This window comes from Ictidomys tridecemlineatus, chromosome 1 (genome assembly GCF_052094955.1).
Source record: "Ictidomys tridecemlineatus isolate mIctTri1 chromosome 1, mIctTri1.hap1, whole genome shotgun sequence".
Lineage (NCBI taxonomy): Eukaryota > Metazoa > Chordata > Mammalia > Rodentia > Sciuridae > Ictidomys > Ictidomys tridecemlineatus.
The window spans coordinates 129,585,028-129,602,891 of record NC_135477.1 but is presented as its reverse complement, the minus strand read 5'-3'; the positions used below and the strand labels follow the sequence as shown (position 1 = coordinate 129,602,891).

The 17,864-nt window shown below is 43.9% G+C and overlaps 1 protein-coding gene across 5 annotated transcripts in view; it reads left to right on the top strand.

Annotated features, from left to right (window-relative positions):
- Positions 1-14,929: 14,929 nt before the first annotated feature.
- The window catches only part of Csf1r (colony stimulating factor 1 receptor), a 56,523-nt gene continuing 53,588 nt past the window's right edge, over positions 14,930-17,864 (top strand). For 4 of the 5 annotated variants that reach the window (XM_013358142.4, XM_005324168.5, XM_013358143.4 and 1 more), the window contains exon 1: positions 14,930-15,035. The gene's annotated coding sequence lies outside the window, so the exon portion shown is untranslated. The remainder of the gene's footprint in view (positions 15,036-17,864) is intronic. The other variant, XM_078047663.1, reaches the window with a different exon arrangement.

The window sequence follows — 17,864 nt, the reverse complement described above, 5'->3', positions numbered from 1 at the left end:
TACCACTTGAGCCACATCCCCAGCCCCGGGATCTAGGGCTTTTGTGGCAGCTGCAGGGATATCACTTAACCCTTAGGTAGCTGGATGGATGCTCGCTCTTGGGATAGAAGATTGAATATGTCATCACTTTAAGTTTCTGAAGAGATCTGAGTCTAGTTTTGGGCTGGGGGTTGAACCCATGAAGCATATTTCAAACATGGAGAAGGGAATAAAGGTGTCTAATAAAAGTCACTAAGGAAAATTTAAAAAAAAAAAAAAAGAAAGAAAGAAAGAAAAAAAAAAGGGTCATCTTCCCACTAATCCAGGAAGTCTCACACTGAAAACATCAGTGAACTTCCATCTGTTTCCAGCAGACTGGGAAGTGTTGATGCTGCTTTTGGGGCACTAGGGTGAACCCAGGGCCTCACATGTGCAGGCAGGGCAAGGGCCCCACCCCTGGGTTCCACCCCCAGGCCTGGAAAAAATTCTAAATACCCAAAATATTCGCTGCCAACAAGAATGTAGTGATGCTGGGTTTCCCACACACCTTCTGGGGGTGCACGTCCACGCGGGCATTTTCAGGGCACAGTTGAACAGTATCTCCACAGATTTCAGAACCTACCCTTTGACCCGCCATCTCTCTGCTGAAATGGATCCTGCTCTAAGGACTGCCCAATGCGCCCAAAGGCTCCTGTGCAGCGAGGTTCACAGCAGAGAAAAGTCAGAGGGAACTCAAGTGTCCATGGTTAGAGGAACCGAGAGGCAAATGACGGTCCCTTCATATGGGATATCAATGCAGCCATTTCACAAAGTAGATCTCTGTGCACTGACTTGGAAAGGTTTCTAAGGTGTGTTGTTAAAGAATGGAGCTCAAACTCCAATATAACAAATAGCTTATGACATTATTTTTTGAAACCGTGAAGGATGGAGTGAGGAAGGGAAGGAAAACCATACAGTGTCTCTTGAGGCCTACACGCAGAACCGGCCCCTCCTCATTTCCATCTCATTCTATTAGTCAAAGAATGTCCAACTGCCAAGCTCAGATTCAAGAGGCAGAGGGATGATTCCATCTTTTATCCTAAGGGGGACACTCAAGTCACATGGCCAAGACCTTCAGCGCTAGAAAAAGTGAAAAATTGGGGCATTGGTGCAGTTTTCTTCAAACACCATAAAGAGGGAAAAGATAACCCAGAGAACAGGACAGGTTTGCCACCATGTAAACAAAGTACCCGTTTGATATTTTACTTCTTCCCTTATTTTATGCTACACCATTGTAGAAAACAGCACTTTTTACTGATCCAGCCCATGATTAATGAATATTCAGGTGGATTCTAGTTTGAGGCTACAATGACAAATGCTGCCAGGTGTCTTGATGCATGTAGACACACATTTCTGTTGCATGTGTGCCTGCCAGGAGTGGAACTGGTTGGGATATGGACATTTTCACATTAGGTAAATAATGCTAAACTCTTTCCCCAAACACTTGTATCAATTAATATCCTCCCCAGCAGTGTATGAGATTTCCTGTTGTTCCACATTCTAGACAAATTTGGTAAAGGAGTTGATCTCTATGTTGTTAGGCAGAAATTAATTGTACTTTAAAACATAACATGGTAAACCAGTGATCTCAAGTCCTCTTACTGGAAAGACAGATGTGTCTCCACATCGTCTATCATTTATCAAGATCCTGTATACACAGATCTGTTTTAAAGTTCTTAATTTTGGATCAATTGCCTATTTTTCTGTGAACCAATATAAATTATTTTAATCATATCATTTCACAATATTTCTTGATATGTAGTAGAGAAATACTTCCTCTTTTTCATTTTGTTCAAAATTTTCCTGGTTATTCTTGGCTCTTTACGTTTTCCTGATTGTTTTATTAAAGTTTCATTAACACACTATATAATTTACCCTTTTGAGTCTATAGTTCTGCCACTTTTTTTTTTTTTTTTTTTTTTTTGGTAGTGGGAATTGAACCAAGGGTTGCTTTATCACTGACCTACATCCAAGGCCTTTTGATATTTTATTTTGGGTCAGGGTCTTGCTAAGTTGCTGAGACTAGCCTTGAGTTAGTGATCCTCCTGCCTCAGTCTCCCAAATTTCTGAGATTACAGGTGAGCACCTCTGCACATGGCTATCAGTTCTGCTACTTTTGACAAAAATGTGTAGCTGTGTTATGTTGTCACAATCCAGATATAGTTCTCTAACTAAAACAGTTCTCCCATTGTGCTGGGGCTGCAGCTTAGTGGTAGAGAGCTTGCCTGTCCTGCACAAGGGCCTGGGTTCAATGTACCAGCACTGCAAAGAAACAATTCCCCTGGGATTCTCTGAAGTCCACCCTTGTCTCTACCTCCAGCCCTTGGCGTCCAATGGTCCTTTTTCTGACCCTTTTCCAAAAGGCCATATGAATGGAATCATGTACTATGAAGTCTCTTGAATCTGGTTTCTTTCCTTTAGCATCAAGTATTTGATTTTCACCCATATTATTGTTTATATAAGAAGCTTGTTCATTTTATTGCTGAGAAGCATTTTACAGTATAGTAAAACGTAGTTTGCTTATCCATTCGACAGCTAGAGGACATGAGAATTGTTTCCAGATTGAGGAGATTACAAATAAAGTAACTATAAACATTTATTTTGAACAATAATTTTATTCCACAATTTGTCTGAAACAAATTTATTAAGAAACACCTCAAAAGAATGGAGAAAGGACAGAGGAGCAGGGCAGGGGGAGTGTCCCAGGGGAGCAGTCTCTGATGTCTTCTGCAGATGGGGGCAGAGGAGACTCCTGATGTCCAGGTGGATACAGAAGTGCTCTGGGCTGGAACCCGTGCAGAGACACATGAGGTGGTGGGCACATCTTGCTCCTCTAGATGTTAAGAACAGAGCCATAAGGATCTTCTTTAGCATGTGTTTAAGAACTCTTATCCTCAATACCCTGAAAATCACAAGATAAGATTTTCTTTCTTTCTTGTAGTAGTTTTGTATAATTTTACATTTTCGGTCATGAATTCACTACAGATAATTTTTTAGTAGGCTTTAGTGCGCGGATTAAGGATTTTCAAGCTTATTGGATGTTTTTTAAGTATGTAAATATTCAATTGTCCCCATTCTTTTTTAGGGAAGACTGTCTTTTCTTCCTTGGATTATCTTTGCACCTCCAGCAAGAAACAGTTGACACACACAGGATGATCTGTTCCTGGGCTCTATGCTGCTCCACTGCTGTGCATGTGTGTCCTCTCCCCAGGACCATGCAGCAGTTTTCTAGAATCCAGAACCCAATACACTCAGTCTTTCCAGTTTGTTCTTCTCTTCCAAAATAGTTTGGCTATTCTTGTTCTTTTATGTGTCTATAAAGAAATAAATGTAAGCCAACTTGATATCACCACCCAAAATTTTTATTTTCTGCAGGAAATTTGATTGGAATTTTGTTGAATCTATAAACCAATATGCAGAGAATGGACAGACTTAACAATATCAAGCTTTTCAATCCATAAACCTCAAGTATATCATACTATTATTTATTTAGTTCTTCAATTTTTTTCCTCAATGTTTTGTCCATTACATGCAGATGCTGCACATATTTAGTAAGATTTATGTCTAAGTATTTCATGGATTTTTTTAGTGTTATCATAAACAATACTATTTTGGGGGACAGGAAGTGGGGATTGAACCCAGTGATATTATAACACTGAGCTTAATCCCAGCCATTTTTACTTTTAATTGTGAGACAAGGTCTTGCTTAGTTGTCAAGGCTGGACTTGAACTTGCTATCCTCCCTTCTGAGTTGCTGGGATCACAGATATATACCACCATGCCTGTATTTAAAATGATACTTTACAAAGATACATTTAAGCTTTAATTTATTTTTATATATTGGTCTTGTAGCCTATGATCTTGGTAAACTTCTTATTTAGTTCACGTATGTTTTATAGGAGTTTTGTTTTGGCATTTTCTATAAAGACAACCATTTCATCTCCAAATAGGAATGGGTTTTTTTTCTTCCCTTCTTTTTAAATTTGTATGTCTTTTATTCCTTTTTCTTGCCTTGCTGTAGTATCTGGGATCCCCAATACAATGTGGAACAGGAGAATAGACATCCTGCCCCTGTGTCTCATCTTAGGGGGAAAGCTTTCAGTCTTTTGCCATCAAAAGTAATGCCAGCTGTATGCATTTCTGTATGCAAATGCCCTTTATGTCATTGAGTCATTTCCTACGGTCTCTAGTTTATAGAGAGTTTTCATAAGAAATCGACATGTGTCAGTCATGTTTTCATCACTGGGACAAAATTACGTGACATGAACAACTTAAAAGGAGGAGAGACCTGGGCTCATCAGCTCCGAGTTCTCAGTGGATGGTCTGCTGGCTCCACTGCTGTGGGTCTGAGAAGAGGCAGAGCATAAAGGCAGAGAGGACATGGTGGGGCAGAATTGCTCATCTCTTTGAGGGCAGGAAGCAAGGAGAGGGAGGAAGGGGCTAGGGACAAGGAACAGACCCCATGGGCATGCCTCCAAGGACCCACTCCCTTTGCTCAGGGCCTACCTCTCACAGCCTGCACCTCTGAACATTGCTGCCCTGGGAACCTAGCCTTCCCCACAGGAGACTTGGAGGCACAATCCAGATGCAAACCTAGGAGCCATCAGTGTTGTCAAAACATTCATTCTGGGGCAGCAGAATAGAATAGACATTATGATTGATGTATGTACATTCCATGTATGTATTATATGTCAAAATACATTCTGCTGTCATGTATGACTAAAAAAAAATAAAAATAAACCGTATGGTTAAAAAAAATAAGTGAAAGTGAGATAAAAGCTAAAAAAAAAAAAACAGAAAGATTAAACAGAGGATTAATCAGAAAGCATTCTCAAGAAAGAGAGTGGACCGTCTCACAGCAGAGAAAAGCAAGGGAGACAATGCTGTCTCAAAATTAATTACTGTTTGGTGTTTACCAGAACTGGGGTTCTCCTTCAGCAATCTTCACCATCAGGTGTTTAATTTCTCCTTCATTTTGGGTGGTGGAATTTTCAACCTTTGTTGATCCTCTCCAGAACTGTCATGGTGGCCATCATATTGGGGATGGGAGGGCTTCATCTACAAGTCAATCCCATGTTAAAGAGGGCACTGAAGTTAGAAGTTACCTCAGTGCACCTGCACACTTCCTTCCGGACAAGTGGAGAGATCTATAGCTGTAATTCCTAGCTCTCCACCAACCTTAGCGGACTCTGTCAAGAGTTAGTCCCATTAATCACTTTTTATGTATTTTCCAATTAGCTCCTTAGATTCTGTTTCTTTTCTACAAGTTAACTGCCACCCTTTTCTCTCTCATCTACTTTGAATGTAGTTTAAAGAAGACTAAAATTATTTAAAGAATGCTTGTGACCTTGCCATTCATTTCACTGCTCGTTGCTAGCTACTACCTAACGCTTTTAAATATAGGAAATATTTAAGGTGTTCTAAACAAATTGCTTTCCTCAATGAATGTCAATGCAGCATTGATTTAGGAGGGATGAAAAGAGTGGCCCTTCAGTTTGACTTTCATTTTTCCTCAATCTTATGTAAAAGTGGATAGATGATAGGATTGGCTAATGCTGGTATTCTGTATCCTAATAATTTAACTGATATTCCTATTTCAATGAAAATAAGTATGCTTTTCTATCACCATTTGAATGTTTAAGTGTTATCCATCCACACATTTTTTTCTATAAACCTACATTGGAAGCTTATTAAATCATCATTGGACTATGTACTTTGGATACAACACTGAAAAAAAAAACTAAACTTATTCTTATGGACATTTCCATTGTCTAGAAAAGAAATCTGTTAAAGAAGCAAACATGCTTGTGGTCTGAACCTGTCCATCAACACTATCCAGACTTTGCCAGGTATCAAGGCAGGTGGATTCTTCCACCAATATTCACCATTAGAACAGCAAACTCATACTGGAATAGTTTGGATTCAGCACTTCCCCTAGAACAGACATCCCCAAAGTGTGGGGAAAAGCCTCACTGTGATCAGGGATTTTTGCCATTCAGGTCAGGAAGGGCTCTGGAATCCTCCTACTACTTCTCACATTATTTGTTTATAAAAAAAATAATTCTAATGCTTGAGTACAAGAAAAAAAACATTCATTCTGCATCTATTGTGATGCTTATATTTTTTTCTTCATTCTGTTGATATGTAAATTACATTGCTTGATTTTTGCATGTTGAACTCAACCTTAATTCCTATAATAAATACCACTTGGACCCATGTGTTGACCTTTTAGTATGTTCCTGGATTGCATTTGTTAATATTTTGTTCAGAATATTTATAACCATTTTGTGAAGGATCTTAGTGTATGACTTTATTTTCTTACGATGCCCTTATGTGGGTATATGAGGACAGTGCTTGTTTCATACAATGAGCTGGGAAATTTTTTTCTCCTATTCTTTATTCTAAATGAAATTGTATAAAATTCGTATTATCTGATTCTTGCTTGTGGGTAGAATTTGCCAAAAAGCCATCTCGTTCTGTAAATTTCTTTTTGTCTGTAAGTTGTGGTATTGGGGTTGAACCTGGGGTGCTCAATCACTGAGCCACACTCCCAGTATTTTTTAGTTTTTATTTTGAGACAAGGTTTTGCTACATTGCCAAGGCTTTTCTTAAACTAAGCCTCAGCTTCCCCAGTCACTGGGATTTATGGAAATGTACCCCCATGCCTGGCTTTTGTGTTTATTAGAAGCGTTTTAACTAGAAGTTTAATTGTTTGAAGACAATAGACAGAACTGTTCTTGTTATCTAATTTTTCCTGAATGTGCTTTGGCAGTTTGTGTCTTTGAGAGATTTGTTCATTTGTCTAACTTGCTGAATTTTTGGTCATAGACAAGTTTCTATGTGTCCCTTATTATCCTTTATGGCCATTCTCTCATTCCTGATAGTTGTTTTTTGCAGTCCTGGGGTTTGGACATGGAGCATGGTAGGCAAGCAATCTACCACTGAGCTACATCACCAGCTCAGTCCTGATATTTGTAATTTGTGTTTTTCCTGTTTTGTTTTCTTGGTCAATTTTTATTGATTTTTTTCAATTAATAGGTTTTGGTTTTATTGATTTTTTTCTTTAATTCTCTTGTTCTGGGTTTCATTGATTCTGCTTTTTCCCCTTTCTTATGTTGCTTTTGGTTTAATTTGTTTTTGTAGTGCTGATCTACTGGCACTGAATTCTCTCTTTCTACTTATTTAAAGTCTTTTCCCCTACTTTTTTGTTCATTTGGTTTTTTAAATGAAATGTAGTGACATTTAGTACATTTGCAATGTTGTACAATTATCACCTCTGTCTAGTTCCAAGATATTTTCATCCCTTCTACAGAAAACCTCATAACCATTAAGACATCACCTTCCATTTCCTTTCCCTGTAACCCCTGGAAAACTCTAGTTCACCATCTGTCCCTGTAGATCTACATCTTCAGGGTATTCCATATAAACAGTATTATAGATATCTAAGGTATAATCTACCTTGTGTCTGGCTTCTTTAAAAAAGCACAATGTTTTCAAGATTCACTCATATTGCAGCAGGTGTCAGTACTTTATTGGTTTTTATGGTTAAGTAATATTCCATTGTACAGGTACGCCACATTTTGTTTATCCATTTGTCAAGAGTTTTCACCTCTTCCCTACTGTGTATAGTGCTTCTTATGGTTTAGATATAAGTTTTCCCCCAAAAAGCTCTGTGTTAGACAATGCAGGAATGTTCAGAGGTGAAATGATTAGAATATGAGAGCTCTACCCTAATTGGTAGATCAATCCATTTTATGGATTAATAATTTAAATGGATGACTGGGTGGTAACTGTAGGCAGATGGGGCATGGCTGGAGGAGGTCACCTGGGGCATGCCCTTAGGAGTTGTATTTGTCCCCAGCTCATTGCTTTGTCTCCCTCTGCTTCCTGGCTTCCAGGAGCTGAGAAGGTTCCTTCCACCACACCATTCTGCCATGATGTTCTGACTCATCTTGGGCCCAAAGCAATGGAATTGGCCAAAAATGGACTGAGACCACTGAAACTGTGAGTCCCAAATAAACATTTTCTCCTCTAAGTTGTTCTTGTGAGATGTTCTGTTTACAGCAATGAAAACCTGACTAGCACAATGCTGCATTGAACATTCATCTGCAAACATTTGTTTGAGTCCCTTACGGTTACACTTAAGAGCAGAACTGCTGGGTCATATGGTAAATCTATGTTTAACCTTTTGACAAACCATCCAACCAATTATCACAGCAACTGCACCATTTTACATTTCTACCAGCAATGCACAGTGTTCCAGCTTTTTTTCATATCTTCACCAATACTTATTTTCTGATTTTTTAAAATTCTGTCCAACCTAGTAAATGTGATGCTATCTCTCATTGTGTTTTGGTTTGCAATTCCCTAGTGACTAATGATATTTAGTATCTTTTCATGTAATGTTGATCATTTCTATGTCTTCTCTGGAGAAATATCTATTCAAATTTTTGTCCATTTTTAAATTAAATTGTTTGACTTTTTGTTCTTGAATTGTAAAAGATGCTATCAGTTACATTCCAATGCAATATCTATATAAAGAGATATATAATATATAAATATGTAGAGATATAAATAGATACAGATATAGATACACATATTCTGGATACCTAGCCTTTATTAGATATATGATTTCCAAATATTTTCTTCTGTCCTGTGTTATCTTTTCATTCTGTCAACAGTGTTATTTGATGTATATTCAACTTTGATAAAGTCTAATTTATCTATTTTTTCTTTTCTTAGCTCCATGTTTGGTGATACAGCTAAGAAATCATCTACTAGTTCAAGGTCTTGAATATGATCTATGATTTATTCTAAGAGTTTTATAGTTTTATCTGTTATATTCATCCCTTTGTTTCTTTTTCAGTTAATTTTTCTATATGGTGCAAAGTAATGGTTGAATTTCATTTTTATCTTAATTTTTTGCATTTAAATGCACAGTATACTTAGTACCATTTATTGAAAGAAACATTCTTTTATCATTAAATGACCTTGCCACCCTTGTTGAGAATCAATTAACCATAGTCGCAAGGTTTGTTTTGTTTTTTACTCTCAATTTAATTCCAATGATCTTTATATTTGATTTTAGTTCAGTCTGGACAGTTTTGATTTCTGTGGTTTTGTAGTAAATTTGAAATTTGTAAATGGGACTCTTCTAATTTCGTTCTTATTTTTGAAGATTGTTTTGATATTCAGCCTCCCTTGAAATTCCATATGAATTTGAAAATTAGCTTTTCTATTGCAGCAAAAAATGACTGGTGTGATTTTGACAGGTATTGCCTTGAATCTGTGAATTCACAGAATCACATCTTGATGGTCAAAGAACTCTACTGCTTTCCAGTCCTGACAGATTTCCAATCAAAGTTTCCTTGGTCTTTCTTGCATTTTCACAATGCATTTTGAAAATTGTAATAAATGACAGCAGATGTAACTGAGAAGCATCATGTTACCTCCCCCTCCCACCCCATTGGAGACCACTTGTGAGATAACCAGGAGCTGATTTCCTTCTGGTCACAGAAGAAAGTCCCTCTGTCCAACTGTGTATATTTGAAGCTCCGATTGCAAGTTGAGCTGCAAAAAAAAAAGAAAAAAAATATCACCCTTGGTAGCTGCTTTGATGAGATTTGGGAATTTCCTCAGGATTGTGCAATCAGATCAAAATACAGAAGTATGTTGCATACATAGACCTCTTCACATTTGCAATGATCACCCATTTCAAAAGTTTTGTTTTTTGTTTTTCTTTCTTTGGGGGGTACTGGTGATTGAGCCCAAGGGCACTTTGCCACTGAGCTTTATCTCCAGCCCAATTTTGCTAAATTGTTGAAGGTCTCATCAAGTTGTAGAGACTGGCCTTGAATTTATGATCCTCCTTCTTCAGCCTCCAGAGTAGCTGGGATTACAGGTGGGCTCCACTGTTCCTGGCACTCATTTCGAAAGTTTTGTTTTTATCAATATCTTCACTTACCTCCAGTTGACTTTAAGTAAATGCATTAAATTTGAATGTAACCAGTAAACTGATAATAATAAACAGTCTCCTTTGACTGCTTTATGTATATCTGGCTGAAAAATAAGCTTTAGTGTGAAAACATAGCAGTTGTGCGCTTGTCAAGTAAAGATGACAGTGTTTAACTAAACCATCTTGACAGAGGTGGGGTCTCATCAGTCCTTGTGACAGTCCTTTGAGGGAGGTGTTGGTTCACAGATGGGGAACGGGAGGCCCAAGGAGACTAAGTACCTTGCCTGCAGTCGGAGGCAGGAAGAGGACCAGGTGTGTGAGGCGCTGACTCTCAGCTGTCATGCCCACGACCTCTCCCACATTCAACTTGTTTATTGGCCCCGTGGCCCTCATGGGAAGCCTGAGGGCCCCTGGGGCCTGTGCCAACGTACCCTCCCCTGCAGGCCCCATCGACATCATCACCGAGTACTGCACCTATGGGGACCTGGTGGGCAACCTGCATCCAACACACAGCTTCCTGCAGCACCACTATATCATCCCCCTGCCTGACCCCAAACCAGAGGCTGCTGATGAGGGTCTGCTGGAGGGTTCCCCCAGCCTCGCCAGGTAGCCACCCTGGCTGGGATCTGGGGCTATGGTTTGCACAGAGTGTGACCCAGCAGCCAGTTCCCTGGGGTGAGGACTTATTCCTAAGGGTGAACAGAGGGCAGAATGGGGCTCTCTTGACCTTTGAGCCCTCAGGTGGGAGGGGCAGGCTGCATAGAAAAAGGATGGGCGGGGCTATCTGAAAGGCAGCGCCTTCCTTGAGGGGAATCCCACAGATGTCCTCTTTAGGCCCTGTCCTAGCCCCATGGGGAAGGAGGGAACCTACTGAGTGTCCCCAGCTTGCTGAGGAGTGACCACCTGTGGGTCCCAGCCAGCCTTAGGCTGTGCTCCATGCTTAGCCCTGTGCCCAGGGGCCCCTGCAGCCTGGCTATAGGAGGCAGAGGTGGCCCAAGGTCAACCCAGAATGCAGACTGGGAGGGAGACTCATGTGCTCTTCTGCCTTGGGGTGAGGAGGGGTTTCAGTCCAGGGAGGGCTTTGGAGGGAGGTCCGCTGGAATCTGGACTTGATGTTCAGAGAGCACCTGCCTCCACTAGAGAGAGGGCTCCCTGGAGGCCAGAGCCACCCACCCCAAACAAGATCCAGCCCCAGGGGAGGTGGCAGGAGTCCTAGGCTGGGCTCTAGCTCCAGCTCTGCCACCATGAGCCCTGGGCAGGCTTTGTCCTGTGACCCTCGGTTTCCCCACATGTGCTGACAGTGCACAGGCCCCTAGAGATGCTAAAGGCCCTTTTCTTTCTGTCAATGAGACTAACATTCCAAGACCTGGGTAGACAGGACAGGATTCAGCCCTGAGTTCCAACAGCTTGCGGAGTGAATGCTGGCCCTGTTTTATGCCCTTGGACAGCTGCTACACCTCTCTGAACCTCAGTTTCTTCTTCTATTAAATAAAAACAGTAAAAGTCCTTCTATTAGGGTCTTGCCTTGAGGATTAAGTGAGATAAAGTCTCAGAATACAGAAGATGGAGCTACTGGGGAATTGAAGTGTGGGGCCAGCTTGGCCTGCTCCAGCGTCCCAGCCCCTGCACACGCCCACAGTGTGAGATAGGGCAGTGACATGAGCTCTCTGAGCTGTACTTGTCTCCTGGCTCAGGCCTTATGGGGTCTTTACAGGATTCAACGAGCAGAAGTGTGCAAAGCTGGGTTCACAGAAATCCCTCAGTGCTATTACTGTCCTGCTGTGGCCCAGCCCTCACCCACTTGCCTTCTTCTCCCAGCTCCACCCTGAATGAAGCCAACACCTCCTCTACCATCTCCTATGACAGTCCTCTCGACCCCCAGGAAGAACCAGAGCCAGAACCCCTGCCCCAGCCCCAGGGGGACTCCCAGATGGAGCTGGAGCCACCAATGGATGCAGGCTGCCCTGGGCCTCGGGCCAAAGCAGAGGACAGCTTTCTGTAGGGGCTGGCCCCCACCCCGTGCCACCAGAAGCTCCCCTTCTGCCACCAGGCCACAGCCCCCAGGCCTGGCATCCTGTGAGCCATGCTGCTCCTGCCAGCTGTCCCATGTGGAAGGCTCTGTCCCTGCCACACTGCTCCCCAGGCCCTGGGGCTGGCTCAGGAGGCCAGAGAACTAACTGCAGGACCATGCCCAGCCTCTGCCTCAGGGAGGCCATGTGACTGAGCCAGGGTCCCTCCCAGGGGACCCAGTTTCCCAATGCACAAGATGAGACATTGAACTTGGTAGTTCACAGTCTACCTGGGAGTCTCCCTGGCTGACAAGTGGGGAGGCTGGAATCTGGGGGAGCTTCCTGGGGAATGAGGGGGTCAGTAACCCCTCTCTGTTCAGCCAGCTGCCCCTCAAGGCGTTGCAGGCCTGTCCCCACACTTCCATCTGCCCAGGAGCTGGGGAAGAAACCCCGGCACCCCTGGCTCCTGGCTGAGCTGGGCCTGCCCTGGCCAGTGTTGCTTCACTCTGAAGCCACCTCCCCTGACACTAGTCTCTGCTTTCCCAGGCCCTAGCAGGTCTGGGCCAGCCATGCTTAATTAATGCTGCAATTGTTGCTGGGACTGAACCAAGTACAGCACTCCCTGGCCTGCAGACCCAGCCCAGGACACTCGGGGCACACTGGCTCTGGACAGTGCCCATGTCTTCCAGGCCCCTTCTGTTCTGAAGCTTTTTCTCATGGTCTCTTGTTGCAGGCCCAGCGGGTCCTGCATCTGTGACAAATGTGTTGATGTGCCAGCATTATGTCCACATGTGCACACCAGTAGGTGGCCCTGACTCTGCATTGGACCTGCTGTGACCTTGGAGGAATCCCTCACCCTCTTTGGGCCTGTTTTCCCCTTTGAAGAGTGAGCAAGTTGGACCTATTCACTCTGAGTGCCCTGTCAATTCTGGAATATTCCTGGGGTTTGCATGCTTGTCCAGAGGAAGCAAGGTCAAGTACCCTAAACCATGTTCTTGAGGGGCTGTTGGCTTTGGGGAGATTCCAGATGACACATGACACCTGGGCATTCAGGAACGTGACTCTCTGCCCCAAATGCAACTGTGTGGACCTTGGCTTGGAGTGACAGTCATTGCCCAGGAAAGCCCCCAGCAGCTGCTCCAGGGACACGGGAGGACCATGAGACCCCCTTGAGCACCCACGATGAACTCTGGAGATATCCTGGGCAAGGGGGCAGGGAGAGAGGTCATTACCTCATGCAGCCCAACACTGCCCCCAAGGTATGTGCCACAGAGAGAATGGACAGTAAGGACGATTGTGTCCCATGAAGGACAAGAGCCTTAGGATGTGCACCCCAGGAAAGGAGCACAAGAGGTGGGCACTTTGGGGGTTTCCTCCTTAACTGCCGGCTACTCCATCCTGGAGGGAGTACCTGGTGGAGTAGGGTCTTGTCACTTCCCAGGTCTGTTAGTGACACCTCACTGCCCTCAAACCAGTGGACATTGGTGGTGCCAGGTCAGTGAGGGATTTGGCCTCTACCCTCAGGAGGGGGAGCGATGGCAAGGGGTTGAGGCAAGCTGAGCCCTCCTGGGCACAGTACCTATGCTGGGGGTGTCTCCCCACCCCAGGCCTCCAGAGCCTCCCCCAGGGAAAGGAATCCATTCTTCCCGTGTTACCAGAGGTATAATCACCTACATTTACAAGTAGGTTTAGGACTCACATTAATTCACATTTATACATCAAAAGCACTATTTTGTATGCAGTTCAGTTTTCCTATCTATATTTTTCTCTTTTTTAAAAATTTTTTATTTGTTTTAATTAGTTATAGATGACAGTAGGATGCATTTATGCACTTTGATATACATAGATGGGGTATAATTTCTCATTTTTCTAAGTGTACATGTTGTAGAATCACATTGGTCATGCAGTCATATATACACATACAGTAATAATGTCTGTTTCGTTCTACTATCCTTCCTACTCCCACATCCCAACCTCTCCCCTCCCTTCACTTCCCTCTACCTAATCTAAGGTGACTCTATTCTTCTCTAGTGCCCCCCTCTATTGTGAATTAGCATCCACATATTAGAGAAAATATTTGGCCTTTGGTTTGGGGAGATTGGCTTATTTCACTAAGCATGATATTTTTCATTCCATCCATTTACCGGCAAATGCCATAATTTTATTCTTCTTTTAAGCTTAGTAATATTCAATTGAATATATATACCACATTTTCTTTATCCATTTATCCATCTACCTAGGTTGGTTCCATAGTTTAGCTATTGTGAATTGAGCTGCTATAAACATTGATGTGGCTGCATCACTGTAGAATGCTGATTTTCAGTCCTTTGGGTGTAGACAAGAAATGGGATAACTGGATCAAATGGTGGTTCCATTCCATGTTTTCTGAGGAATCTCTATACTGCTTTCCATAGTGGTTGCACCAATTTGCAGTCCCACCAGAGTGTATGAATGTGCCCTCCCCCCCCCCCCCGCCCCGCATCCTTGCCAACATTTGTTGTTGCCTGTATTCTTGATGATTGCCATTCTGACTGGAGCGAGATGAAATCTTAGCGTAGTTTTGTGTATTTTTTTTAAGGGAGATATTTTCATATTAAACTTGGTTCTTCCTCTCGTAGATGCTGTGGTGTTGGGTGTGGACCCTGTACCTGGGGTGCTGGGTATGGATTGAGGGCAGGCAGAGCTCATCCCCTGACAGATTCCTTCAGCTCTGTTCTCTTTTCCCTCTTGTAAAAAAGGGATTTTCATTTCTCCCACCCCTTGCTAGTGGCTAGGTTTTCTTGACCTTGGCCTTGGATTCCCAGGTGTGAAGTGAGGAAGCTTCTCATTTCTGTTGTGCCTGAGCAGTTCTGGGTAGGAGAACTTTGAGCCTACAGCCCTGCTCAGAGGCTCTAGCCCTGGGAGCCCAAACCCTTCCTGCCCCCCTCTTTCCCCACCATGTGCTCTGGCTTTGGCTACTAAGCTGGGGCACCCTCCTGCACGTCCTCCTCTCTGCCAGACAAGTCTGCTGTGGCTGGGGAGATACATCGCCAGAGCCCGGATTCCAGGTCAGGGTGAGTCATGGTTGGGACCAGATGGGAGCAGAAGAGACAGAGCACACAAGGGCCCCAGAAAGCAGTGGGAAGAAGGTAGGGGAGAGAGGAAGGAAGGAGAGGCCAGGGGACGTCATGGAGCACCAGATTGTGGCTCTGAGGCAGAGTCTAGCCAGGTGGGACAGTGGAGAGCAGACCACAGGCCTCACTGTCTCAGCAGCTCAGTGGCTATGGGGCTAGCACAAGGTGGGCGTCCTGGTCCCTCTGGCCAGCTCAGTATTGGCCATCAGTTCCTCTTGGAGCCTGGGCCTGTTAGCCACTGGCTGTACACTACCAGGGGCAATATATCACTGAAGCAGGGGACAGATGCAAGGGTGCCAAGTCAGGCCAGGGGTGCCCTCTACTTGGGCTATTTGGGAGGATTCATTGAAGTAGACCCAGGTTTCAGCCTGAGGCCAATCATTTGCTTGCTGTGTGTCTTCAAGCCAACACTGAGCAGAGAGATGGGCATCTCTGCTTGGACCTGGGGGAAGGGTGCCTTGCTTTGGAGCTGCAGGTCTCCCTGGACTGTCTCCAGTAGTCTGTGGCTGTGGCTACAAGTGGGCAGAGGACAGGACTGTGGCCAGTTCTGACTCACAGCCCTGCAGCCAACTCAGGGGCAGCTGAGTCGTGTCAGGGAAACCCCACCAGTGAGGGCCTGGACATACCAAGCCCCTACCCCTGGGGTCCTGCTCTACAGTGCACCCAGAACTCAGGACCTCTTCTCTCCTGGCTGTGGCAGTAGTTGATTAAGGCAAAACTTGGATCTGCTTGGAAAGAGGATAAACAACCCACATTCCAGAAGGGATTGTCTCTGCTCATGGGAAAGCCTGTTTGCAGGTCAGGAGACTCCAGGCCCCATCCCTCCTGGGACCTTGGGTGGGTCACACCACATCAGAGCCCAGTTCCCTTGTGGCTAATGGAAAAAAACAAGGCCACAGAGAGGAGGCAGATAAAAGTCTGTCTGCCATTAGCCAGTAGGTGGCGCTCGGGGGCTGTCTGGTGCTTCATTCATTTTTCTTATTTCCCCCTCATCAATCCTAGGAACCTAGTTCAGGTACAGATGAGAGAGGAGATTGCAAAATGACTTGCCCGGGATCATTTGGACAGTGTGTCTGGGTAGGGAGGGAGCCTGGGCCTGGCTGCTTTGCAGATTGGATCTCAGGGAGCTAGGGTGCCCACCCAAGGGGGCAGAGCCAGGGATCCCAGGAGCCAGAGATCCAAACCCTGTTTCCCACCACATGACCTCTCTGGTGCCACGTGTCCCTAAAAGAAAGGACAGGAAAGGCTCTTGAGAGGGAAGAGCTGGGTGAATTGAGGGCTGGGTGAAAATAAGAAAACATAGTTTGGGAGAGGGTTTGGACCTCAGGGCCCTGTGCAGAGCAGGTGCAGGGGGCTGAGGTGACCTGGGTCAGCCCCTGCCTGGTCTTTCCTAGGGCAGATGGGGGAGCTGGAATTTTCCTCCCAGACAGATGAGCCACTCAGACTACACATTGCTTCCACCACCCTCTGTCCGCCTGGCTCCTTCTTCCTGGAAAAAGAGGGAAAGACTGAAAGAGTTTGTTCTGCTGGGCCCTGAGCTCCAGCCCACCAGGGGCCTCCAGCCCCATTAATGTCCCTTCTCTGAATTAGGACCCTGTCTCTCCAAGGCCTCTGTGACCTGAATCCATTCTCCAGTTTTACAATAATGAGTTTATAACAGTGTCTACAGAGCACATGCCCCAAACCCATTAGCAGAGTAGGTAACACAGAAAGAGAACACTTTCCTTTGTGTTTTTTGTATTAGACTCTGGTAACATTGTAAATGCGTTCTTTCTTTAGTCAGCGACTCTGTGTAGGAATTTATGTTATGGAAATTCTGTTTAAACTGCTAATAGTTCAGTTTTATTTTTCTAGGTTCCCCTACTCATATGCATATTAATGTTTGTATTTGCATGTAATTGAATTACAGTTTTTTTAAAAAAAGAGGGGAAGAGAGAGAGAATTTTCCAATATTTATTTCTAGTTCTGAGTGGATACAACATCTTTATTTTATTTTTATGTGATGCTAAGGATTGAAGCCAGCGCCCCATGCATGCCAGGCGAGCAACTACCGCTTGAGCCACATCCCCAGCCCCTACAGTTGTTTTTAAATCTGCCACTACTGTTCTGCAACTTTGTTTTCTACTTAACAATACAGTATGGACACACTCACAGGACAGTGGCATATACAGATTCTCATTTATCTATTTTGAGTATTGCACCCATTTAGCCAGAGATTAGCTCGCTGATCCCTTACTGATAGACATTTGCATTGTTTTCAAATTCTTAGAGTTATGAATTATGATGCAATGACCCTTGTCTAAAAATCTGTTTATTTTTTCACAATTATATGTTTCTACTCATAGAATCAATTTCTAGACACAGAGTTGCTGGGAGAATAAACATTTGAAGTGCTAGTAGAGTATGAAAGTTCCCTAAATGCAAAAAATATCATAGTGCTTCTCAGAGGCCAAGAAAATCAAACATGAAAACAACATTGTTTAATGCCAGGGAGTGGCCTTGGTCTTCTGGAGGAAGTCTGGAATCTCTGAGGTTTGTTGTAAAAGCCCATAAACAACTGAGAGAGAGAGAAGTAAAGAGAGGTGCAGCCAGGCATGTTGGCACACACCTGTTATCCCAGGAACTCTGGAGGTTGAGGCAGGAGGATTGCAACTTGGAGGCCAGCCTCAGCCATTTAGTGAGGCCTTAAGGAACTCAGTGAGAACTTGTCTCAAAATCTAAAATAATAAAGGGGTGGGGTAGGGGTGTTGTTCAGTGGTAAAATACCCC